The sequence below is a fragment of the Nerophis ophidion genome, linkage group LG24 (assembly GCF_033978795.1).
Source record: "Nerophis ophidion isolate RoL-2023_Sa linkage group LG24, RoL_Noph_v1.0, whole genome shotgun sequence".
In the NCBI taxonomy this organism is placed as follows: domain Eukaryota; kingdom Metazoa; phylum Chordata; class Actinopteri; order Syngnathiformes; family Syngnathidae; genus Nerophis; species Nerophis ophidion.
Genome location: NC_084634.1, coordinates 17,590,595 through 17,618,094, shown reverse-complemented (window position 1 = coordinate 17,618,094; position 27,500 = coordinate 17,590,595). Strand labels below are relative to the sequence as shown.

Here is a 27,500-nt window from a genome sequence, read left to right as displayed (position 1 = left end):
ATTGCACGCTGGTGCAGTTGTTCACGCTGCTGCTGCTGCGTGACCCCGGCTGACACCGGCTGCTCTTATAGTCGCGCCGCGCTCGGATGTGCTGAGCTGCTGCTTTAGAGCGAAAAATAAGAGCTGCGGGAGGGTCACACTCGAGGAGCTAATACAACTGGCGCTTTACAAAAAGACAGTTTGTTTTTTTTTCCCTCCCACTTGTGTTTGAAAGCCATAATGAGGTTTATAGTCAGAACACTAAGACTGTTAAATACAAAAGTGCTGCCAAGTGGTATAGGAGGACATATCACCATAACACTTCGAGCTGGAGCGCTTCTACTTCCACTTGGAAGTTAACGCAGAGTCATGTGCACTTGCATCCATCAGCAAAAATAGAGATTGGAAACATAATTCCCTTTTAATAGCTTCCGCGGGGACAATGCCAAAGCGGTATACATCATTTTATGACAACATTTTATTGTTTTCATGATGACACTCCTGCCAGTATTGATCTCTTGGAATAGTCGCGTTGAAGGTGATGCGGGAAAAAGTGCTGCACTTCTGCATTATGGTCGCCTCAGTGTTACACTCAGATAGTACTGTGCACTGTTAGGAGATATATATATATATATATATATATATATAGTAATTACAACATACAAATGTCTATTGAACAAATGGCACAATATAACTTGATTAAACATTTTATAGTCGGGGCTGTGGCTAATGCGTACTTGTTAGTCGAGAAGGCCTGGCTCTCAGTTTCCGTTCTAATTCATCTGAAAGGTGTACTATCGGGTTCAGGTCAGGACTCTGTGCAGGCCAGTCAAGTTCATCTACACCAGACTCTGTGATTCATGTCTTTATGACCTTGCTTTGTGCACTCATGCACAGTCATGTTTTGAGGAGGAAGGGGCCCGCTTCAAACTGTTCCCACAAGGTTGGGAGCATGGAATTGTCCAAAATGTTTTGGTATCCTGGAGCATTCAAAGTTCCTTTCACTGGAACTTAGGGCCCAAGCCCTAACTCCTGAAAAACACCACCACACGATAATTCCTCCTTTACCAATGCAGTCCGAAATGTACCGTTAACCTGGAAACCTCCAAAACCCAGACTAGTCCATCGGATTGCCAGATGAAAAAACGTGATTCATCACTCCAGAGAAGGTGTCTCCACTGCTCTAGAGTCCAGTGGTGAGGTGCTTTACATCACCTCATCCGACGCTTTGCATTGGACTTGGTGATATATGGTTTAGATGCAGCAGCTCGGCCACGGAAACCCATTCCATGGAAGCTCTCTGCGACCGTACGTGGGCTAATTGGAAGGTCACATGAAATTTGGAGCTCTGTTGTTACGCTTGTGTGGCATTGTAATGCCGGATTCGGTCCTCAGTGGATGCGTCAGCAAGAACACAGCAAAAAGGTAAGAACTAAGGGATTTATCAAACAAAAGGAGCTATGAACAAAAACACTGATACAAATAGAAAAGGCAAATAAAAGCGCTAGCATGGAAAGCTAGGACAAACAAACCGAAGCACAAAGGCACACAAAAGGAAACACATAACAACTAGCGTGAAAGCTAGGAATAAAATAAAGCTTAGCGTGAGAGCAAGCGAAAACGAGATGTGAGAGACAAGTCGTAAACAGATGTATGTGAACAAACTAAGATCCGACAATCAGTGAACAGAAAACGCTGGCTTATAAGACAGGTGGTGATTAGTAAAGGACAGGTGTGCTGGGAAAAGAGAGTAGCAGCTGAAACTAATGAGTGACCATGGAAACGAACAAAACAGGAACTAAGTATGTCAAACCGCAGAGTGATATAAAAATGGAACAAAAATAATAATATGGTGATGATCCGACCATCGGATCACAACATCTGTAGCAAATGACTGAGCAGAAAGTCTTTGCACTATGCGCTCCAGCATCTACTGACCCCTCTCTGTCAGTTTACGTGGCCTACCACTTGGTGGCTGAGTTGCTGTTGTTCCCAAACTCTTCCATTTTCTTATAATAAAGACGACAGTTGACTTTGGAATATTTAGAAGCGAGGAAATTTCACGAATGGATTGTTTTCATGTTGGAAGAGGAAGGGGCCCGCTCCAAACTGTTCCCACAAGGTTGGGAACATGAAATTGTCCAAAATGTGTTGGTATCCTGGAGCATTCAAAGTTCATTTCACTGAAACTAAGGAGAAAAACAACCCCAGATCATAATTCCTGTCTGCACAATGCAGTCCGAAATGTAGCGTTCTCCTGGCAACCTCCAAACCAGGAATATTTAGAAGCGAGGACATTTCTCGACTGGATTTGTTGCACCGGTGGCTTCCTATGACAGTGGCCGGGCCAAGTGATTAGGACACCTGATTCTCTGCATTTGGATGGGTGGCCAAATACTTTTGGCAACAGTGTATATTTACGTCCATCCCTTTAGTACAGGGGTGTCCAAAGTGCGGCCCACAGCTAATAGTTTACCAGCCCGCCACACATTCTGCAAAAACTGCAAAATTGATAGTATTGCAAAAATGTGAAAAAAACATTTTAAAAAAGTAGAATGAGGTGAAATCTAATGAGAAAAAGTGGCAATGTTGACACAAAGTTGCCATGCAGGCAGTTTTTTTCCTTATGTCTTTTTCTTTCTTTTTCCATTGCTCAAAAAAAAAAAGGACAAAAAAAATCTATGTTATAAGGAATTATTACTTAAAAATGATCACTTTAAAATGTTTTATGTGGAAAAAATATTGCATATGTTGTGTGGTTGCCATATGAAAAAATCAAAGTTTTGACAAAAGAGCATAAAACAAACAAAATAATAGTTCAAACTTAAAATCGACAGATATATGGGAAGTTGATCTCGAAATGTAAGTGTTAAAAGTAAAAAAAAAAAGAATAAAAATGTATCACTTTATGAGTGGGGAACCTTTCGGATCTCAAATATATTTAGTAGGATTTTATTCAACTTTTCACTGTGATCACTCAAAGATATTAAATAATTAAAATCAATGGTGTCCTGCATTATTGATCTTTGAGGGCTTTAATTGATAAATAAAGGAACTCTCCTGAAGGAATCAATAAAATACTATCTATCTAAATACTGCATATTTCAGTTTTACTATAAAAAACAAAGTTGTCTTTGACAGAAAAGACATAAAACCTTATTTGTTTTACTTTATATCAACCTCAAGTTGATATAGAGATTTACTGTAAGCAATAAATAAAAAAAAAAATAATAATCATTTGACTTATTTTTACCTTTTAGTGACTGAGACCCTCTATGCTCCCCAGAAGCCCTAAGGATTAAAAAAAAAAAATCCATATATTTTGTCATGGTTTGAAAATGAAAAATATCCAAATGGCCCCCGCATGCTTAAATTTTTCCGTGTGCGGCCCTCTGTGGAAAAAGTTTGGACACCCCTGTGACTCAAGGACAACATACATCACATTTCTAAAGGTGACTTTATGATTTATGAGGCAACCTTACCTACAAGTCCTTCACCTTGCTGCGGACGATGGCGGCCGCTGTGGTGAAATGACAGTGCCACAATATTCACAAGCCTGAGCGTGGGGGAGGGGGTGGGGGTCATCAGAGACGACCTGTATTCGGTCCCGCTTGCGGACGGATCTTGGATGTGAGTAAGCCTGCACGAGGGGTCATCTATCACCCTCGCCTGGGTCTGCGGGCAATAAGTGGCGAGGTGTGGCCCACCACTGAATTATGCATGGAGCTCATCTGAGGACAGCTCCTATTACGCCAACTCAGCCATGTTGTGTCTCGCATGGATATACCTTTCTCACGTTCGCGTGTTGTTCACGTTTTAATCTCAAAAATTAAGAATTTGGGTCCATGCAGCTCTACTCATAATAGCATACTAATGTTTGATGCTAGCATTTAAGCTCATTTTAAATGTGTGAACCTTAAAAATCATGAATTATGCTACTTGCAATGAAATGGTAAATGGGTTATACTTGTATAGCGCTTTTCTACCTTTCTTTAAAAGAACTGAAAACGCTTTGACACTATTTCCACATTCATCCGTTCACACACTGATGGCGCTAAACATCAGGACCAAAACAAACCCAGAAGTGCACAATACAGGAACAAAGGGAGTCCAAAACTACAAACCCCGTTTCCATATGAGTTGAGAAAGTGTGTTGGATGTAAATATAAGCGGAATACAATGATTTACAAACCATTTTCAACCCATATTAAATGGAATGCACTACAAAGACAAGATATTTGATTTTCAAACTCATAAACTTTATTTTTTTTTTTTGCAAATAATAATTAACTTAGAATGTGCCAACGTAGCTGGGAAAGGGCATGTTCACCACTGTGTTACATCACCTTTTCTTTTAACAACACTCACTAAACGTTTGGGAACTAAGGAAACTAATTGTTGAAGCTTTGAAAGTGGAATTCTTTCCCATTCTTGTTTTTTGTAGAGGTTCTGTGGACTTGTCAGACCACAGAGCACTTTTCCACTTGGCATCAGTCTCTTAGATGATCTCGGGCCCAGAAAGCCAGCGGCGTTTCTGGGTGTTGTTTATCAATGGATTTCGCTTTGCATAGTAGAGCTTTAACTTGCACTTACAGATGTAGCGACGAACTGTATTTAGTGACAGTGGTTTTCTGAAGTGTTCCTGAGTCCATGTGGTGATATCCTTTAGAGATTGATGTCGGTTTTTGATACAGTGCCGTCTGAGGGATCGACGGTCACGGTCATTCAATGTTGGTTTTTGGCCATTACGTGGAGTTAATTCTCCAAGATTCTCTGAACATTTTGATGATATTATGGGCCGTGGATGTTGAAATCCCAAATTGTTTTGCAATTGCTCTTTGAGAAACGTTGTTCTTAAACTGTTTGACTATTTCCTCACGCAGTTGTGGGCAAAGGTGTGTACCTCACCCCATCCTTTATTGTGAAAGACTGAGCATTTTTTTGGGAAGCTGTTTTTATACCCCATCATGGCACCCACCTGTTCCCATTTAGCCTGCACACCTTTGGGATGTTCCAAATAAGGGTTTGATGAGCATTCTTTAACTTTATCAGTATTTATTGCCACCTTTCCCAACTTCATTGTCACGTGTTGCTGGCATCAAATTCTAAAGTTAATGATTATTTTTTTGTAGCATATTCAACTGAATATGGGTTGAAAAGGATTTGCAAATCATTGAATTTCGTTTATATTTACTTCAAACACAATTTCCCCAACTCATATGGAAACAGGGTTTGTAAACAGAACATAACTAAACAAAATATGATCCGGCTACAGAAAGTGTGAAAGCCGATGTGTTTATTTTGTAATTAAGTAAACGCAGTCCCAAAGTAATATAACCTGCTGAGGGCCCTTTCTGACGAAACATTTATATTTCGATGTACGGCCCCTGCGCAGGCAGTTTCTCCAGTGATGTCATCTCAATAAAAGATAACATACTCTTGCCATGGCTTTGGGTCTGAGATTTCCATAATGTACCCCTTTTCTTTGTCCTTTTCCGCTCGCTATTTTCGAGTTAGTGGATCAACAGCAACTGAACGCCAATACTTTTCCCTACACTCCAGAACGGAGCAAGGGTCAAAAAGGAGTCAGGATGTATTGCCCATTAAAAAATATTAGAAGAATAGAATAGAATGGACTTTATTGTCATTATATTTGCATATAACGAGATTAAGGACTCAAGTTTAAAGGCCTACTGAAACCCACTACTACCAACCACGCAGTCTGATAGTTTATATATCAATGATGAAATATTAACATTGCAGCACATGCCAATACGGCCTTTTTAGTTTACTAAATTGCAATTTTAAATTTCCCGGGAGTTTCTTGTTGAAAACGTCGCGGAATGATGACGTGTACGCGTGACGTCACGGACTGTTTGGAAATATTAGCGCTGCGCACACACACAGCTAAAAGTTGTCTGCTTTAACCGCATAATTACACAGTATTTTGGACATCTGTGTTGCTGAATCTCCTGCAATTTGTTCAATTAATATTGGAGAAGTCAAAGTAGAAAGATGGAGTTGGGAAGTTTTAGCCTTTAGCAACACAAACACACGGTGATTCCTTGTTTAAAATTCCCAGAGGTGAAGCTTTACTATGGATCAGAGCAGTCAAGCGAACATGAATCCCGACCAAATGTCAACCAGCAGTTTTCGGTGAGAAAATTGTGGTAAAAAGTCGCCTCTTACCGGGGATCAGCTGAGCTTGTGCCGTCCATAATGCTGCCGTCGACTTCCATCAGACACTGGCATCAAGACACCCGTGGACAAACCCTTCCAACTATCAGGTAATATTAAACTCACTAAAACACTAGCAACATAATAGAAAGATAATGGATTTACCAGAATTATCCTAGTAAATGTGTCTAAAAACATCTGAATCTGTCCCAATGCAATCACGTTTTTTTTTTTTTCTAGTCCGTCGCTCAAAAACAAATCTTTTATCCTCGCTCAAAATAATGGAGAAATTGTCGTTTTCTCGGTCCGAACAGCTCTTTTTGTTGGAGGCTCCCAATAAAAACAATGTGAGGACGTGAGGAGCCCTCACCCTAGTGATGTCATCGTCTGCGACTTCCGGTAAAGGCAGAGCTTTTCTCTTAGCGACCAAAAGTTGCGAACTTTATAGTCGATGTGCTCTACTAAATCCTTTCAGCAAAAATATGGCAGTATCGCGAAATGATCAAGTATGACACATAAAATAGACCTGCCATTTCCGTTTAAATAAAAAAATCTCATTTCAGTAGGCCTTTAAGGTGCGGTAGTGGGAACAAATATGGGGTAAAAATAAATAACACAAGAGGTAATAATATTAGTTGGGTTAAAGGAACTTATAACCAACACGTTATTATCGCGTTAATTTTGACAGTCCTAATTTGTATGCTATTTTACTCAGAATTTAAACAGATGCACTGGTTTTGGAATATTACAAATTTGGCAAACAAATTATAAAATAATAAAATGTGTATGCAAATTGACAAAATCAACATAATGAATTGGATTTTTTTAAGTATTACTTTTAAATAGAGTGGTGATAGCATGTTCAACCAAGCCTTCCATAGTCAACTCTGAGTAACCATCGGTCTATAGCGAAAAAGCAAAATATGTGGAAAAAAAAAACATTGGTTGGCAAGCTTCCCAAGCGATAGCGCCACACTTGGAGGAGACACCTGGAAAAGAACGCCGACATCTGTCAGCTGAACTATTGCACAAACACCAGCACTGTGCTGAACAATACGTTTGTTTTTTTTCCCCAAGCATCACAATTTAGCAGCAGCTGTTACAACCACAGTCTGCCCACAAAAGAGCTCTAAACAGTTTTACCGACTATTTTCTTGTCCAGACGTCCCCCTCAGGGACAAACGGGAAAGTGTCGAAAACCCCAGATCAGCTTAGAACATATATTCACTGTCAAATGCAAAATAACTGCAAACTGGAGTCTGGTAGTGAAGTATCAATCAAAATATTGAAGCTGTGAATGGGAACTCACACACTGAAGGAAGCAAAAAAGGGTTAAAGTTAAGGTATCAATGATTGTCACACACACATATTATATGTGGCGAAATTATCCTCTGCATTTGACCCATCACCCTTGATCACCCCCTGGGAGGTGAGGGGAGTAGTGAGCAGCAGCGGTGGCCGCGCCCGGGAATCATTTTTGGTGATTTAACCCCCAATTCCAACCCTTGATGCTGAGTAGCACGCAACAGTATAGCAGCTGGTATCAAAATCCATTCATTTTTGGTTTCAAATGTTCAAAATGTGCTCATAAATTTGTTCATACAATTTGCATAATCCATTAAGAAGCATTGATTTTCTTTAAAAATGAAAAAAAAATATATATATATATACAATTGGGCAAAAAAGTATTTAGTCAGCCACAGATTGTGCAAGTTCTCCCACTTAAAGTGATGACAGAGGTCTGTAATTTTCATCATAGGTACACTTCAACTGCAGGAGACAGAATGTGAAAAATAAATCCAGGAATTCACATTGTAGGAATTTTAAATAATTTATTTGTAAATTATGGTGGAAAATAAGTATTTGGTCAACCATTCAAAGCTCACACTGATGGAAGGAGGTTTTGGCTCCTCCAAACACGACGAGTTGGGTTTATACCAAAATGGATACATGGATGATACAGCAGAGGATTGGGAGAAGTTCATGTGGTCAGATGAAACCAAAATATAACTTATTTAGTATAAACTCAACTCGTCGTGTTTGGAGGAAGAAGAATACTGACTTGCATCCCAAGAACACCAAACCTACTGTGATGCATGGGGGTGGAAACATCATGCTTTGGGGCTGTTTTTCTGCTAAAGGGACAGGACAATTGATCCGTGTTAAGGAAAGAATGAATGGGGCCATGTATCGTGAGATTTTGAGCCAAAACCTCCTTCCATCAGTGAGAGCTTTGAATGGTTGACCAAATACTTATTTTCCACCATAATTTACAAATAAATTCTTTAAAATTCCTACAATGTGAATTTCCGGATTTTTTTTTCACATTCTGTCTCTCACAGTTGAAGTGCACCTAAGTTGAAAATTACAGACCTCTGTCATCATTTTAAGTGGGAGAACTTGCACAATCGGTGGCTGACTAAATACTTTTTTGCCCCACTGTATATATGTATTTTATTTATATGTTTTGTTTTTTTTTAAAATTTTTTGTAATTTTGCAAGGTGTTTTGGTAGTGCTGTTTCGCTGTTCAAAGACTTATTTCGGCGGCCAAATTTTTTTGTGCATCACTGGCAGAGATGTCCCATAATATAAGGCTGCCAATATTATCGGCCGATAAGTGCTTTAAAATGTAATATCGGAAATTATCGGTATCGGTTTCAAAAAGTACAATTTATGACTTTTTAAAAAGCAGCTGTACGGGTAGGGAAAAGTATAGCGCGCCAATAAACCTTAAAGGCACTGCCTTTGCGTGCCGCCCCAATCACATAATACCTACAACTTTTCACACACACAAGTGAATGCAATGCATACATGGTCAACAGCCATACAGGTCACACTGAGGGTGGGCGTACAAACAACGTTAACACTGTTACAAATACAGTATACGCCACACTGTGAACCCACACCATGACAAACACATTTCGGGAGAACATTCGCACCATAACAAAACATAAACACAGACCCAGAATCCGTTGCAGCACTAACTCTTCCGGGACGCTACAATATACCCCCTGTCCAAAATTCCAAGCTGGTGTTTTGAGGCTTTTTTTTTTAAGAATAATGCACTTTGTGACTTCAATAATAGATATGTTGTCATTTTCTTCCATAACTTGAGTTGATTTATTTTGAAAAAACCTTGTTACATTGTTTATTGCATCCAGCGGGGCATCACAACAAAATTAGGTATAATAATGTGTTAATTCCACGACTGTATATATCGGTATCGGTTAATATCGGAATCGGTAATTAGAAGTTGGACAATATCGGAATAGCGGCAAAAACGGCATTATTGGACATCTCTAATCATTAGTCAATAGTGTGCAAATTATAGGCCACATTCATACATTATATTACTTTAATTTGTTTTCATGTAAAAATAAATTAAATAACACTCGTTTTCAGAAGGTGTGGTGGCTTTTATTTTGCCGTGGCGGGCCGCCACAATCAGTAACGTGTGGGAGAATAAATTGCAGACAAATAGTCCTCCTCATGGTGACAACATTTGGGTCAAACTACGTCAATTTTCTTCGACCATTTTGGGGTCGCAGGTGCTTATTTCAGCTGCATTTGGGCGGAAGGCGGTGCACACTCTGGACAAGTCGCCACCTCATCGCAGGGAATGTGCACGGTGATTGACATCATATTGGTTCCGATCATATAGAGAGCCAGCACACCTTGAGGGCCTTTGCAAGCGCTTGCTGATGATTGAAATGAGTCCCAGCGGGAGAGGAAAATCACTAGTATTGCTTTTTTACTATTAAGGTCAAATGCGTCAAAAGGAAGTGTAAGAAACACAATTGAAGAGTGGCACTAGAGACTTTTCAAATCGTCGCCGTCATATAAGTGGTTTGTCACAAAATGACCTTTATTTTTCAGCTGACTTTAGATGAATGATTCCCTGACTTCTATAAAATAGAAACAAATGTGCAATACACAAGGCGCAATACCGTCATGGTGCAAATGTTACGATTTCAATTAAATGTAACACCTAGGGATGGGAGATATGGCCGAAAATCTATATTGCAATTAGGAATGTGTACCGGGGCACCGCCATGTTATGGTTACGCACCAATGTGAGTAAAGTAAGGCACCCCTTTTACAAAAATGCACTAGTTTAATGCTAATTTGCTATTCCCAAGCTATCGGTTAGCAGTAGCGATTTTACATGGTGATTTCGACACCTCTAAATTTGTTAATAAAAACTACAACTAAGATGCCGGTTACAATCAAACAGCTGGTGCGTAATAGGTACACCACTTACAGCATTAACACTTTTTAGGGCGCAACAAAAACAAAACAAACTATACACTATTGCCATCTAAAGTCTTGGACTTCCAACTGTGATTGCAACTAGTTGTCACACTTGCAAATGAGACTCACAAGTGTGATACACAAAAGAAGATATAAGAACTGGACAGCAGTTATCATAATGAGTTCACTTTTAAATGTTGCAGCAGATATGGACATCTATATCAACAATATAAAGTTGACTGAGTAGCTGAAAAAGACAAATTGAAAAAATATATATATTGTTAATTTTTTTGAATCGATTAATTTACGATTCCCTGACTACTAAAAAATTTATTTTTTAAAAATCAAAAAACAATTTTGCAATACACAAAGCGCAATACAGTCATGGTGCAAATGTTACGATTTCAATTAAATGTAACGCCTAAGGATGGGAGATATGGCCGAAAATCTATATTGCAATTAGGAATGGGTACCGGATCTGGTACTTTTTTTGGGGCACCGATGTGTTACAGTTACGCACCAACGTGAGTAAAGTAAGGCTCGACTTTTACAAAAATGCGCTAGCTTAATGCTACTTTGCTATTGACATGCTATCGGTTAACATTAGCGATTTTACATGGAGATTATGACACCTCTAAATTCGTTAATGAAAACTAAGATGCAGGTTACAATCAAACAGCTGGTGCGTAATAAGTACACCACTTACACTAGTACTCACATATGTGATAAAAAAAAAGAGGATATAGGAACTGGACGGCAGTTATCATAATGGGTTTACTTTTTAAATGTTGCAGCATCTATATCAACAATATAAAGTTGCCTGAGTGGCTGGAAAGGACAGATTAAAAAAATAAATAAATATATATATATATATATATATATATATATATATATATATATATATATTTTTTTTTTTTTTTTTTTTGGGGGGGGGGGAATAAATTAATTTATGAGTCCCTGACTTAAAAATTTTTTTAAAAATTTAATGTATATAAAAATACGCAATAGACAAAACGCAATACCATCACGGTGCAAATCTTCCGATTTCAATGTAATGTAACACCTATATAGCAATTAGGAATGCGTATCGGATCCGGTACTATTTTTGGGGCACCGCCATGTTACGGTTACGCACCAACGTGAGTCAAGTAAAGTTTCACTTTTGCCTGAGTGATTGGAAAGGACATGTTTATTTTTTTTTTTAAAACTACATCGTTTTTTATTTTTTTAATCGATTCAGAACAGTTAAAAATAAGAACCGTGATTTATTTAAAAAACTTTATTTTTTTTGACACCGCTGTAAAAACATTTTATATTGTCTATCTCGCAACACCACTGTGTTTAAATGTGGCTAAACTTATTAACGTATTACTTAAAACGGATTACTTGTTACTGGACACTTTTTAATATGCGTTTATAGACTTTGTATGTCTAATCAATATTCAACTACTATTGTTTAATATTTATGATTTGTTTACATTACACAGCAATATTTTTGTATTATAAAAAATGTCCAGTCATCATAACAAAAAATCAAAAATCACAAGTCAATCAATTTACACCCACCCACTGCTAAGCATAATGGGAAAAATTCCCTTATCCATGCTTGGCGCATTGTCGCTGCTTGATATTTCTGATTGATTACAAAACTTTAAGGAGGCTCTCTCAGAAGTAAACAAGGTAGACGTTGAACTTCCACATACTCTTAACATCCAAATATATTAATTATATATCCATTATATTAATATACTATGTAGAAACACACACACACACACGTATATGTATATGTATGTGTATATATATATATATATATATATATATATATATATATATATATATATATACATACACACACATACTTATATACTGTGTGTATATATATTTATATATATACGTATATGAATGTATACGTATATGTACATTTTATATCTACATGTACATATACATATATACATATACGTGTATATATATATATATATATATATATACACATATACGTATATATAAATACATATATGTATATATATACATACATACATACTTATACATACGCACGCACATATATGTATATATATATACAGTATATATATATATGCACATGCACACATATATATATACGTATATGCACACACACATACACGCTTATACACACACACACACACATATATATATATATATATATATATATATATATATATATATATATGCACACACACAAACATACATATACACGCACATACACACTATATATATATATATATATGTATATATATATATATATATATATATATATATATATATATATATATATATATATATACATATATATATTAGGGCTGGGCTGTTGGGATGTCGCATGGCTGCAGTTGTGTGTCCCCGAGTATGCAAGAATCCAGGAGAGTTGAGTGAAGGTAAGAGGAATTTAATACACATAAGAAAATAACAAAAAGCAAACATAAAGCAGTCGTGCAAAGTAACGTTCTCAACATGATATTAACTTCGAGCACTGAGGAGTGCTCGAGTGAAACATAAATAGACCTATGTTGATTTACAGCAGCTGAGGACCGCTGCCAATCAACGGCGAGTGTGACAAAAACAGTGCTCAGCGGCGTAAACAGGAAGTATAAAAAAATAAGAGCACTGAACAGGAAATAAAGTACAAAACACAAAAAACTATCAGAAATTAAGTGACAGATTGTCACATGGGCAACGATTAAAAATGTTAATCGAAGTTAATCGCGATTAACTGCATTGTATACGCAAAGCCCAATAATGAATTCAAAAGTAGTGTGTAGTGCACCTTTATTGGAATATTCTCCCACATGAACAAAACCGCCAAAACATTTGTTGTGCAAACACAATTTAAATCAGTCCTTGTTAAACAGTAGCAGTTAAATAACATATTTTATGAAAATCAACTCAAAAAATGTAAATACAAACATTTAAGCTTATTTCCACTGCCAGGGTATTTAAGTTATCCTGTTATGGAAAATAAATATAATCTACATACAAATCTCTGAGCCACAATCATAACATCCAAACAGGCAATTTCTGAGGTAACAGCAGGAACATTTTTTTTATCAGGGATCTTATGTTTAAAAAACCTATATTATAGGTAGTGGGCTGTTTTAGGGAATTTTTGATTAAATTATCCGTAGTAGCAATATTAATAATGTGGTGTTTATTATGCGTAGTGCACTTAAAATAATTATGACCATATCTAGGAATTGATATGATGGGAATTTTCCGATTGGTTGCTTGGTGCTTTGATAAACTGAACGCATCATATACATGGTACTATATTGTGATGTTATGAGCCAGGGAAAAAAAGAAATACCCAGCATGCAACAGGAGTGACGAGCATGCGCGGTAGCCCGGTAGAGGTTGTGTGTCGCCATGACGGCATCTTGTATGTTGTGATATGCACGCTCTGAAAGCAAACATTAAGAACTCAGCCAACACTCCTGGTCTGCATTATTCATAAATAGACAGATAACACATATACTCCGCTGCTTCACAGGCCGCTGGATGTAGCCGGCAAAGTATTCCCATGCTAGCTAGCCGGTCTAGCAAGCACGCGTCATTCAGTCCAAAACGGCCCGATCTATCCACATCCAGAATTGTCTGGCGGTCGTAAGGGATCCCGGAGTGACCACGCTGTAAGCCAGCCATGAAATTTGCAGAATTGTCCGGTATTTTTGCCAAATGTTCCATCTTTACCAACAGCCCCTCCACGCCGAAGCCCGTCCGGGCGCCGCCATCTTTATAAGAAAAGGCGTTAACAAAATAAAAGCATGTAAACAACATACGCAAATGTGCGATAAAATAATTGTCGGCGTTAATAGATTGATGAGTTAACTCGTAATTAACGCATTAATTTGCCCACCCCTAATATATATATATATATATATATATATATATATATATGCACATACACATTTATATATATACATTATATATATACGTATGTACACACACACACACACACACACACACACACACACACACACGATTACTTTACATGCAGTGGGCTTTCGGCACTCAACCAAATTTTTTTTGCCTAATACGGCCCCCAAGTCAAACAGTTTGGATACCTTTGGTCGAGCTTGTGTGCTATTGTGTGCTTAGCTGTTGTGTAGCTGCTAGCCCTGTTTAGCTTTTGTAAATGACTTCACTAAAATAGCAAAAAAGAGCAACATTGTGTGCATTTCTGGAGGACGTTTAAATGTTAACTGGCTGCGCAGCACAAGTAAACACGCTGCAGTCCTGCTTATATCGGACATTTTTGAGACATCATTTTGCCGAAATCAGACCAATATTAATATCGGATCAAAACACCATTACGCTGGTGGTGAGCTACTTCTCTCAACAAGACTTGACATTCTTTAGATCAGGGGTCACCAACGCGGTGCCCGCGGGCACCAGGTAGTCCACAAGGACCAGATGAGTAGCCCGCTGGCCTGTTCTAAAAATAGCTCAAATAGCAGCACTTAACAGTGAGCTGCCTCTATTTTTATTTTTATTGTATTTATTTACTAGCAAGCTTGTCTCGCTTTGCCCGACATTTTTAATTCTAAGAGAGACAAAACTCAAATAGAATTTGACTTGGTCTTCACTTGTTTGACTAAATTATTTTTTTTTTTTTTTACTTTGCTTCTTATAACTTTCAGAAAGACAATTTTAGAGAAAAAAATACAACCATAAAAATGATTTTAGGATTTTTAAACACATATACCTTTGTACCTTTTAAATTACTTCCTCTTCTTTCCTGACAATTTAAATCAATGTTCAAGTAAATTTATTTTTTTTATTGTAAAGAATAATAAATAAATTGTAATTTAATTCTTAATTTTAGCTTCTGTTTTTTCAACGAAGATAATTTGTGAAATATTTCTTCAAATTTATTATGATTGAAATAAAAATAAAATATTCTGGCAAATCTGGAAAATCTTTAGAATCAAATTTAAATCTTATTTTAAGATCTTTTGAATTTCTTTTGAAATTTTTGTTCAGGAAAATCTAGAAGAAATAATGATTTATCTTTGTTAGAAATATAGCTTGGTCTAATTTGTTATATATTCTAACAAAGTGCAGATTGGATTTTAACTTATTTGAAACATGTCATCAAAATTCTAAAATTAATCTTAATCAGGAAAAATGACTAATGATGTTCCATTAAGTATTTTTTTTATTTTTTTTTCAAAAAGATTCGAATTAGCTAGTTTTTCTCTTCTTTTTTTCGGTATATATATATATATATATATATATATATATATATATATATATATATATTTATATATATATATATATATATATGTATTTATTAAAAGGTAAATTGAGCAAATTGGCTATTTCTGGCAATTTATTTAAGTGTGTGTCAAACTGGTAACCCTTCGCATTAATCAGTACCCAAGAAGTAGCTCTTGGTTTCAAAAAGGTTGGTGACCCCTGCTTTAGACAGCTGTGCTCCAGCAGAGGGTTCATATTTTATTTGAAACAGGATTTTAGAACTTGAATACGAATTGATATCAAATCCAGGATACAAAGAGAATGCATGCAATTATAACCAGCATAAGCCATTACTACTTGAGAATAATGCAATAAGGATGATGAAAGGCAACCAACCAGGTGTCTTGGAATAAAATATCAATGATATCAATAATGCAAGGTCATTTCATGCTCAGGTATCAAGGCAGAAACGCGACATCACCAGGACTGTATGGAAAAGTTTTGCGCCACACTCACCCTTAAAATGTTTTCATTTATTACATCTTTCTCCTGGTCCTTATTTTCCATAGGTCTCAAAAAATATCAATAATTATCGATTTTGATAACACCATACCACTTAAGTAACTTACTTTTAAATTGAAATGTTTACATTAATTATATCTTTCTCCTGGTCCTTATTTTCCATAGGTCACAAAAAATATCAATATTATCGATTTTGATAACACCATACCACTTAAGTAACTTACTTTTGAATTGAAATGTTTACATTAATTATATCTTTCTCCTGGTCCTTATTTTTGATAGGTCACAAAAATATATGAATACTAATCGATATCGATAACACCACAACACTATAGCCGAACTCACCATTTAAAATAAAAATGTTTACATTTATTATATTATTCTCCCAGTTCTTATTTTCCATAGGTCAAAAAAAAATATCAATAAATACTGATGTCGACAACACCACACCACTTTAGCCAAACTCACCCTTTAGAGCAGTGGTTCTCAAATGGGGGTACGTGTACCCCTGGTGGTACTTGAAGGTATGCCAAGGGGTATGTGAGATTTTTAAAAATATTCTAAAAAATAGAAACAATTGAAAAATCCTTTATAAATATATTTGTTAAATAATACTTCAACAAAATATGAATGTAAGTTCATAAACTGTAAAAAAAAAAATGCCACAATGCAATATTCAGTGTTGACAGCTAGATTTCTTGTGGACATGTTCCATAAATATTGATGTTAAAGATTTCTTTTTTTTGTGAAGAAATGTTTAGAATTAAGTTGATAAATCCAGATGGATCTCTATTACAATCCCCAATGAGGACACTTTAAGTTTATGATTACTTCTATGTGTAAAAATCTTTATTTATAACTTAATTACTTGTTTATTTTTCAACAAGTTTTAATATCCTTTTTTCCAAATAGTTCAAGAAAGACCACAACAAATGAGCAATATTTTGCACTGTTATAAAAGTTAATAAATCAGAAACTGATGACATAGTGCTGTATTTTGCTTCTTTTTTCAACCAAAAATGCTTTGCTCTGATAAGGGGGTACTTGAATTAAAAAAATAATCACTGAAAAAAGGTTGAGAACCACTGCTTTAGAGGAAAGCTCTAACTTAATTTTGAATACAAACATGTTTGCATTTATTATATCTTTCTCTGAGTCCTTCATTTTTAGAGGTCACAAAAAACATTAAAAAATATCAATATCGATAATACCAAACCACTTCAGCTGAACTCACCCTATAGAGCACAGCCGTAACTTCCTCTTAAATAAAAATGTTTACATTTATTATATATTCCTCTTGGTCCCTATTTTTAATAGGTCACAAAAAAAATGTCAATAATTATCGGTATCGGTAACACCACACCACTTCAGCTGAACTCACCCTTTAGAGCACAGCTGTAACTTCCTTTTTAACAAAACAGTTCACATCTATTATATTTTTTCTCCTGGTCCTTATTTTCCACAGGTCACAAAAAAACATCAATAATTATCAAAATCAATAACACCACACCACCTTAGCCCTTTAAAGCACCGCCGTAACTTACTTTTACATAAAAATGTTCGCATTCATTACATTTTTCTCCTGGTCTTTATTTTTTAGTTTACAAAAAAACATGAATAATTATCGTTATGGACTTACATCGTGATACAGTTTTTCAGGAATTTCGACTAGCCCTATTATCGAGAGAACTTTACGAGCGGGAGTCAAAACAAACTGTGATTAATCAGCGCGTATACATGATCAATGCGATCATTTTTCCGTGATTAATCACACGAGTCAAGTCGTTATTTTTCAGAGCCTGGTTAAAATTATGATATTTATTTTATCTTTTTACAGATTGGATGCCCTATCAGGGTGGTGCCACTTTGTGGAGGTTCAACAAGCACCTAGGCAGCCTTGAAGGTTATCACTGTGAAGAATATGCTGACATGACACACATACACACACACACACACACACACACACACACACACACACACACACACACACACACACACACACACACACACACACACACACACACACACACACACACACACAGACCCATAAAAGTCACACACATCAAACTGGTAGTGGGGGCAAGCTTGTGCTAATGGTCTACGCAAACAAGTTTCTAATTAGAACAGGGAGACATATGATTAGCAGTAAAAAAAATAAAAAATAAAATACACAAATCATTCTTGTCTTTTATGACTTTTTATGTCCAAATAAAAAAAGGCTGCCTGAGCGGTGGCCTCACCTGCCAGCCAAAAGCTGCCTCTTGATGAGTGAAGGTGGATGTGGGCGCTCAGACATGTCAAGGTTGGCATTTTAAATGTGCTGTGTCAGCGAGTGTGATGAACTGGCTCTGCAATGGCACGAGGGGAGAAAGCAGTCGATTGCCTCCAGGCGGCTGCCTGAGGGAATTTATAGGGCGGGGACGCCGTTTGAAAATGATCATTTATTTTACGCGCAGCATTTTTGAGGAAAGCTAATACCACAAAGAACCTTGGCCATTATTGTCTGCGTGGAGGGAAAAAAAAGGTCTGGGTTATCCATCTACCGCTGGGTCTATGCCGCGCGCACACTACCTGCCAGCTCTGCTCTCTGCCCCTTTGGAATGGATCCCGGTGACAGCTGACCTTTCCGGGCCTGGGGTGCAAGGGAGGGATGAGCTGGTTTGGGGGAGGTAGGCGGCTCGTCAGAGGGGGCCTGTCATGACCTCACAGGGTGAGCGCCAACCTTTCTCCGAGTAGTTTGGCCGGGCTTAATGAGTGACGGAACACACAGGAGAGAAAGAAACCCCGTGAGAGGGATATGGAGGGAAATTTGTCACGATTGTGACAAGAAGGGGTGCACAAATAAATCAATTCACATCCGAATCGCGATCCTTATCATCCTGATTTCTAAATTTCAAAAATCGAAAAATGTTTTTAATCAAATATCTCTATCATATATACGTATATTTTGTTGTTTGTTTTATTATATTACATATGATTGCATGTATATGTATATATATATTTTTTAACCTAATTATTTAATTGTTTTATTATATCATATATTATTGTATTGTGTATGTATATATATATATATATATATATATATATATAATACATACATATATATTTACATACATAATACATATATACACTAAATATATAAATATATATACATATATTTATATATATATATACACCCACACACACACATATATATAAACATACGTACACAATATATATACATATATACATACACACAGTATAAATTCCATCCATCCATTTCCTACCGCTTATACCCTTTTTGAGGTCGCGGGGGGCGCTGGCACCTATCTCAGCTACAATCGGGCGGAAGGCGGCGTACACCCTGGACAAGTGGCCACCTCATTACTGGGCCAACAAAGATAGACAGACAACATTCACACTCACATTCACACACTAGGGCCAATTTAGTGTTGCCAATCAACCGATCCCCAGGTGCATGTCTTTGGAAGTGGGAGGAAGCCGGAGAACCCGGAGGGAACCCACGCATTCACGGGACGGGGAGAACATGTAAACTCCACACAGAAAGATCCCGAGCCTGGGATTGAACCCTGACTACTCAGGACCTTCGTATTGTGAGGCAGACGCACGCACTAAACCCTCCACCACCGTAAAGCCCTATATATATATATATATATATATATATATATATATATATATATATACACACACACATACATACATACATACATACATACATACATATATATATATATATATATATATATATATATATATTGGGGTGGGCAAATTAATGCGTTAATTATGAGTTATCTCATCAATCTATTAACGCCGACAATTATTTTATCACACATTTGTGTATGTTGTTTACATGCTTTTATTTTGTTAACGCCTTTTCTTAAAAAGATGGCGTCACCCGGATGGGCTTCAGCCTAGAGGGGCTCTTGGTAAAGATGGAACATTTGGCAAAAATACCAGACAATTCTGCAAATTTCCTGGCTGGCTTACAGCGTGGTCACTCCGGGATCACTTCCAGACAATTCTGGATGTGGATAGATCGGGCCGTTTTGGACTGAATGACGCATGCTTGCTAGACCAGCTAGATAGCATGGGAATACTTTGCCGGCTACATCCAGCGGCCTGTGAAGCAGCGGAGTATATGTGTTGTCTGTCTATTTATAAATAATGCAGACGAGGAGTGTTGGCTGAGTTCTTAACATTTGCTTTCAGAGCGTGCATATCACAACATACAAGATGCCGTCACGGCGACACAACCTATACCGGGCTACCGCGCATGCTCGTCACTCCTGTTGCATGCTGGGTAGGGTAGTTATTTTTCTCCCTGGCTCATAACATCACAATATAGTACCATGTATATGCGTTCAGTTTATCAAAGCACCAAGCAAACAATCGGAAAATTCCCATCATATCAATTCCTAGATATGGTCATAATTATATTAAGTGCACTACGCAGAATAAACACAACATTATTAATATTGCTACCACGGATAATTTAATCAAATTTCCCTAAAACAGCCCACTACCTATAATATAGGTTTTTTAAACATAAGATCCCTGATAAAAAAAAGGTTTCTGCTGTTACCTCAGAAATTGCCTGTTCAGATGTTATGATTGTGGCTCAGAGATTTGTATGTAGATTATATTTATTTTCCATAACAAACAGGATAACTTAAATACCCTGGCTGTGGCAATAAGCTTAAATGTTTGTATTTAAATTTTTGGAGTTGATTTTCATCAAATATGCTATTTAACTGCTACTGTTTAACAAGGACTGATTTAAATTGTGTTTGCACAACAAATGTTTTGGCGCTTTTGTTCATGTGGGAGAATATTCCAATAAAGGTGCACCACACTCTACTTTTGAATTCATTATTGGACATTGCGTATACAATGCAGTTAATCACGATTAATCTGAGAAATAGTGCGATTAACTTCGATTAAAATTTTTAATCATTGCCCAGCCCTAATATGTATATATATGAAACCAAAATATTTTTTATCAACCTGTAATCCGTTTTGAAAAAGTTTATTTATAATTATTACACCAAATGATGAGTTACAAGAAGCAGTTTGAATTGTCAGCACAGGAATTCGAATTGGATCGAATCGATAAATTCCCAAAGATTCTTATTAAAAAAGAAAACAAGACGTAACATAGAGGGTGTTTTATTGTTTGTGCAATGGGGCCATCTTTTGGACGCATTTGCTCACTGCAAGTCCTGCAGTGTCCTTCCATTTAAAAAGTAGTGTTTTTCTTTTTCTGATTCTACCAACCGGAGTGCTGTTCAGTCTTCTCGCCGTCCATAGCGTTCCTACTCATATGGATTCTTCATTCATCACTCCAAGTGACGTTTTTTTAAAATTTACAATATAACTACAACAAGTAATACTTCTGAAGCCGTCCCATGTGTGATGTCTGCAGGTACGTTTTTCATGCATATTTGTACGTGATATGGTGATATAATGACGCCAGCGTTGTTTAGCATTGGAATTATCAACTTACAGTACAATGGCATTCTGTTTGTATCATTTCAGTTTCACAAATTCCTCTGTAAATTTACCAAAATGTCACCGTGGAGTTATTGAGTCTGTTTGGCTGATTGGAGAGCGAGCCTCCGCAGCTAGTGGGTCCAGGACTTCTGTTTTGTTTTTTACGCCGTTTGGAAACAATTAAGGTATGTAAATAAACGTATACAGAATCTTTCAGTGCAAAAAACTAATTTCACAATTTATAGTCCGGTGTGGCTTATATATGGGAAGATATATTTTTCTTCAAAAATGTAGTGTAGATTTAGCTCTATAGTCCGGAAAACACGGTAATGCTTTTAATGGTACAGAAAAGACAATCACTCCTGGTGCCAGGAGTAAATACATGCCCTTCCTGCAGCTGGATGATTGCTGACCAACTTCATTCACAATCCTAACAAATAACAGATTAAAAAGAAGCCTTTTCTACAAGTTCCAATCCTAAAAGTTAAGTGTGACAAAAGCAGCGGGCTCTTCTGCCTCCTGGGCAATAAGCCTGCAATAAAACACGCAGCTCAGCCCAGCGCTTTTCCCCACCTCACTCATCTTGTAGCTCGGAATTTATCATCTGTGGTTGACTCCTATTATGCCCCGGCTGAGGGAAAAACCATCCCTTTCAAAGGAGCAATGTGTGGTCTCTCTCGCGCTCTCTTTCTCTTTCTCCGAGGTTAGGCTTTGACAGAAGTGACAAAGGTAGGAGGTGGGAGAAAGAGAGTATAGAGCGAGAGGGGGAAAAAAAGAGAGTGCAAAAATAATAAAATAAAAAAATAACAGTTACCAAAATGACTTCTACAATAAGTAAGGGATTCCTGGGTGGATCTCGCATAAAAGGATAAGGGGGGTAAATAATTTTATATATATATATATATATACACACACACACACACACACACACTTGAATTGCAATCCCATATCCAACCCATAGGGTTCAATATGATGTGGGTCCACCTTTTGCAGCCATTACAGTTTCAACTCTTCTAGGAAGGCTGTCCACAAGTTTTCGGAGTGTGTTTACAGGAATTTTTGCACCATTCTTCCAAAATGCGCATTAGTGAGGTCACACACTGATGATATTGGTCGAGGAGACCTGGCTCTCAGTCTCCGTTCTAATTCATCCCAAAGGTGTTCTATTGGGTTCAGGTCAGGACTCTGTGCAGGCCAGTCAAGTTCATCCACACCAGACTCTGTCATCCATGTCTTTATGGATCTTGCTCTGTGCACTAGTGCACAGTCATGTGGGAGGAGGAAGGGGCCCTCTCCAAACTGTTCCCACAAGGTTGGGAGCATGGAATTGTCCAAAACGTTTTGTTATCCTGGAGCATTTAAAGTTTCTTTCACTGGAACTAAGGGGCCAAGCCTAACTCTTGAAAAACAACCCAACACCATAATTCCTCCTCCACCAAATTTCACACTCGACAGAATGCAGTCCGAAATGTAGCATTTTCCTGGCAACCTTCAAACCCAAACTGGTCCATCAGATTGCCAGATTGAAAAATTTGATTTTATCACTCCAGAGAAGACGTCTCCACTGCTCTAGAGTCGAATGCCGACGTGCTTTAAACCACCGCATCTGACAGTTTGCAATGGACCTGGTGATGTATGGCTTAGATACAGATGTGCGGCCATGGAAACCAATTCAATGAAGCTCTCTGCATACTGTACGTGGACTAATTGGAAGGTCACAGGAAGTTTGGAGCTCTGTAGCAACTGACTGTGCAGGCGACCTTTTTGCACTATGCGCTTCAGCATCTGCCGACCCTTCTTTGTCAGTTTACGTGGCCTACCACTTCGTGGCTTAGTTGCTGTTGTTCCCAAACTCTTCCATTTTCTTATAATAAAGCCGACAGTTGACTTTGGAATATTTAGGAGCGGGGAAATTTCATGACTGGATTTGTTGCACAGATGGTATCCTATTTCAGTTCCTCGCTGGAAATCACTGAGCTCCTGAGATCGGCCCCTTCTTTCAGAAATGTTTGTAGAAACAGTGATTAGGACACCTGATTCTGATCGTTTGGATGGGTTTCCTAATACTTTTGGCAATATAGTGTAGGATACACCCATTTAAGAAAGTCTCTTGTGTCAAGTAAACTGTGATGAATGGTGCCATATAAATTCCCTTCCTCCTGTCAGGCGATAAGTTTTGTTTTTCTTTAAAACAATGACTACTTTTGTCCAAAAGCCGACAGAAAGCACAAAATGGCAAGGCTGATGCTTGCCAGGGCTGAGACGATCCGTCAGCTTATGTACCTTCCCAGCAGGCACAAGACATTGATACAACATTGGTTATACAAGCATGTCCTTTAAGACTGACTTTAAAACAATGTTGAAAAAATAGTTGTATTTGTACATTGAGACAACGCTGATGTCTAACGTTGGATCCACGCTGCTGATTGGGAAATGACCAAAATTCAACGATCAAATCAACGTCACAACCTGACATGTCGTCAAAAAGCATGTTGTTTCAACATTACATTTGTGTTTCAGACTATTGTGTATATTTTTTGGCATCGATTACTTTTTTTATGAATCCGTAGATTTAATTTATTTTTGCCAGATGATTATTTCTGGAACCAATAATTTATCGATTAATCTTTTTGATTAATCTGTAGACTAAATTTTGCCGAACGGTTATTTCTTGTGTCTATAAACTATCCATTTTTTTTTTTTAATTAATCTGTATATTTAATTTATTTTTGCCCAAAAATTATTTCAGGAATCGTTTTATTTACTGATTAGTTTTTTTAATAATATGTAGATTTCATTTATTTTTGCCGAATGACTACTTGAGGAATTGATTAATATATATATATTTTTTTCTTTATTCATCTCCAGATATATTTTGGGGCCAAATGATTATTTCAGGACTCAATTAATCTATCGATTATTCCTTTTGATTAATCTGTATATTTAATTTCATTTTGCCAAACGATTATTTTTTGAGTCTATAAACTATCAATTATTTGTTTTAATTAATCTGTATATTTAAATTATTTTTGCCAAACAATTATTTCAGGAATTGATTCATTTATTGATATTTTTTTTATTAATCCGTAGATCTCATTCATTTTTGCCATATGATCATTTGAGGAATTGATTAATATATTGATTTATTTTTTATTTTCATTTAATATTTTTTTCAATGAAAAAACATGCGCCTTGGCTTAAAAAAGGTTGAAAAACACTGATCTATGGCAGAGGTTCTCAACCTTTTTTCAGTGATGTACCCCCATGAAAATGTTTTAATTCAAGTACCCCCTAATCAGAGAAAAGCATTTTTTGGTTGAAAAAAATAGATAAAGAAGTAAAATACAGCACTATGTCATTAGTTTCTGATTTATTAAATTGTACAACAGTGCAAAATATTGCTCATTTGTAGTGGTCTTTCTTGAGCTATTTGGAAAAAAAAGATATAAAAATAACTAAAAACTTGTTGAAAAACAAACAAGTGATTCAATTATAAATAACGATTTCTACAAATAAAAGTAATCATCAACTTAAAGTGCCCTCTTTGGGAAATGTAAAATAGATCTATTTAGATTCATGAACTTAATTCTAAACATTTCTTCACAAAAAAATAAATCTTCAACATCAATATTAATGGAACATGTCCACAAAAAAATCTAGCTGTCAACACTGAATATTGCATTGTTGCATTTCTTTTCACAGTTTATGGACTTACATTCATATTTTGTTGAAGTATTATACAATAAATATATTTATAAATTATTTTTGAATTGTTGCTAGGGCTGGGCGATATTGCCTTTTTTTAATATCGCAATATTTTTAGGCCATATCGCGATATACGATATATATTACGATATTTTGCCTTAGCCTTGAATGAACACTTGATGCATACAATCACAGCGGTATGATGATTCTATGTGTCTACATTAAAACATTCTTCTTCATACTGCATTCATATATGCTACTTTTATGCAGAGAGGGAAATCTCAACTAAGTCAATTGACCAAAAGTGTATTTATTAAAGTTATTAAGCAATGGCACGAACATTCAAGTCATTTCCAAAACATAAAGTGCAAAATTGTCAGAGACATTTTAAGTGTCAGATAAAAATGATCTGCATGGTAGGAAATCAAATAGTATTCGTCCTTCACTATGTGGTAGGTTACTACGGTTATGAAATTCTCTTCATTCTCTAGTGAGTGACTTTTCAAATGATGCTACATATTAGCAATAATGCTACTTTTTGTAGCAACGCATTTCACCCCCACACTTGACAAATTACGGTTGTCTGTTCGACATATTCCCACTTGAAGTCGAACCACCGGCAGACGAGGGAAACCCTGCTGTTTTTAATGGGATTTAAGTCTGTGGAGAGACACAGCCGACGGGCCGACAGCGGGCGGAGAGCAGCAGCCCGGGCCCACATGGAGGCGAGGAGGCGGGGCATGCGGCGGCGAGGAGAGGCAATCTGAGCCAGGTGCAAATACCACACACCTGCTCAGATTGCCGCTGTAGTGTCGCTCCGCGTGCGTCGCGCCTCTCCTCGCCGCCGCATGCCCCACCTCCTGACCTCCCTGTGGGCCCGGGCTGCTGCTCTCTACCCGCTGTTGGCCCGTCGGCTGTGTCTCTCCACAAGGTCTTCCTTTATTTGTTACCAGATCTGCACCTTCTTTCTCTCGTACGGCTACGTTAGCAGCTAACGTTAGCCACGCCGCTACCTCTCTGCTGGGCGAGGGGGTGTATGTGACGTACGACGTGACAGTTGTGACGTATGTAAGAATGTGCGCCTGCTTGTCTGTGAGGAGAGACAGGAAAGAGTGAGAAGAGCCTGATTTCCCGCAGCGAAAAGCAAATGCGTGAGAACCTATACTCGAATATTACGATATAGTCAATTTCCCGTCGCACAGAGACAAACCCAGCCCTAATTGTTGCTATTTTTAGAATATTTGAAAAAAAATGTCACGTACCCCTTGGTATACCTTCATGTACTCCCAGGGGGTATGCATAGCCCCATTTGAGAACCACTGATTCATGGTATTCTGGGGTGTTAAAAACAACAACCATGTCACAAAACCCTAGTAAGATTTTGTAAATCATTGCACCCCTGGTTGTAGGTAAAGTGGAAGTCATTTGAAGAAAGATGTAGAGGAAAGTGTTCCCGCAGGGATCAGAGTCCTGACTAATACAGAGAAACAGTCTTATAAAGAGCAGGAACACAGCGATTCATCATTTTCTGCTACATTACCTCAACTCTTTGTCTTCGACCTTTAGCGCCTTTGCCTTGTGACCTCAGGAGTCCCCGCGGCGCCAAATGACACATCCATTTATTTCACGGTCACTCTTAAAATCTTGTTTTCAGGAGAAAACCCCGGAATCAAAAAACAAAGCGGACCCACGTCCATCCATCGTTTGAATTAAAAGGGAAGCACAGTAAATGCAGAGAAATCCTTACGTAAGACCAACCCCCCTCCACATCCTAAGGCTGTTTAAAGAAGTGACATTTCAGAGCAAGAAGCCCCCCGACTTTGTCCTTTCCAATTTCCTCCACACGCTCCAGTTTCTTCACACATGCGACGAAGCTTCCAAAAAGCCCAAAGACGCAAAGGTCTATGTTGGTCTCCTAGAGAAGTGGCGACTGCTATGAATAAATATGAATGAAGACTAAGGACTAAATAATTGACAAGGCGAGATGGGTGCCTTTGTAGACGTGCACCTTGGCATGTGTGCTGTCGCTCCGCTTTATTCCACTCTCGTCTCCGTTTCCTCGCTCATCTTTGCAGACTTTTTTTGTTAGAGCTGTGTTCTCCCCCTCACCCAAAGCTACTGGGACGTGCTTACAAAAGACTTTGCT

At 37.4% G+C, this 27,500-nt stretch overlaps 1 protein-coding gene across 3 annotated transcripts in view; it reads right to left on the bottom strand.

The window, feature by feature from the left end:
• The window catches only part of fut8b (fucosyltransferase 8b (alpha (1,6) fucosyltransferase)), a 333,042-nt gene that overhangs the window by 179,717 nt on the left and 125,825 nt on the right, over window positions 1-27,500 (bottom strand). The window contains exon 1 of one of the 3 annotated variants that reach the window (XM_061885781.1): window positions 26,895-26,914. The exons of 1 other annotated variant lie outside the window; for it this stretch is intronic. The gene's annotated coding sequence lies outside the window, so the exon portion shown is untranslated. Of the gene's footprint in view, window positions 1-18,730; window positions 18,874-26,894; window positions 26,915-27,500 lie in introns of those variants that run through there. One more of the 3 variants, XM_061885780.1, reaches the window with a different exon arrangement.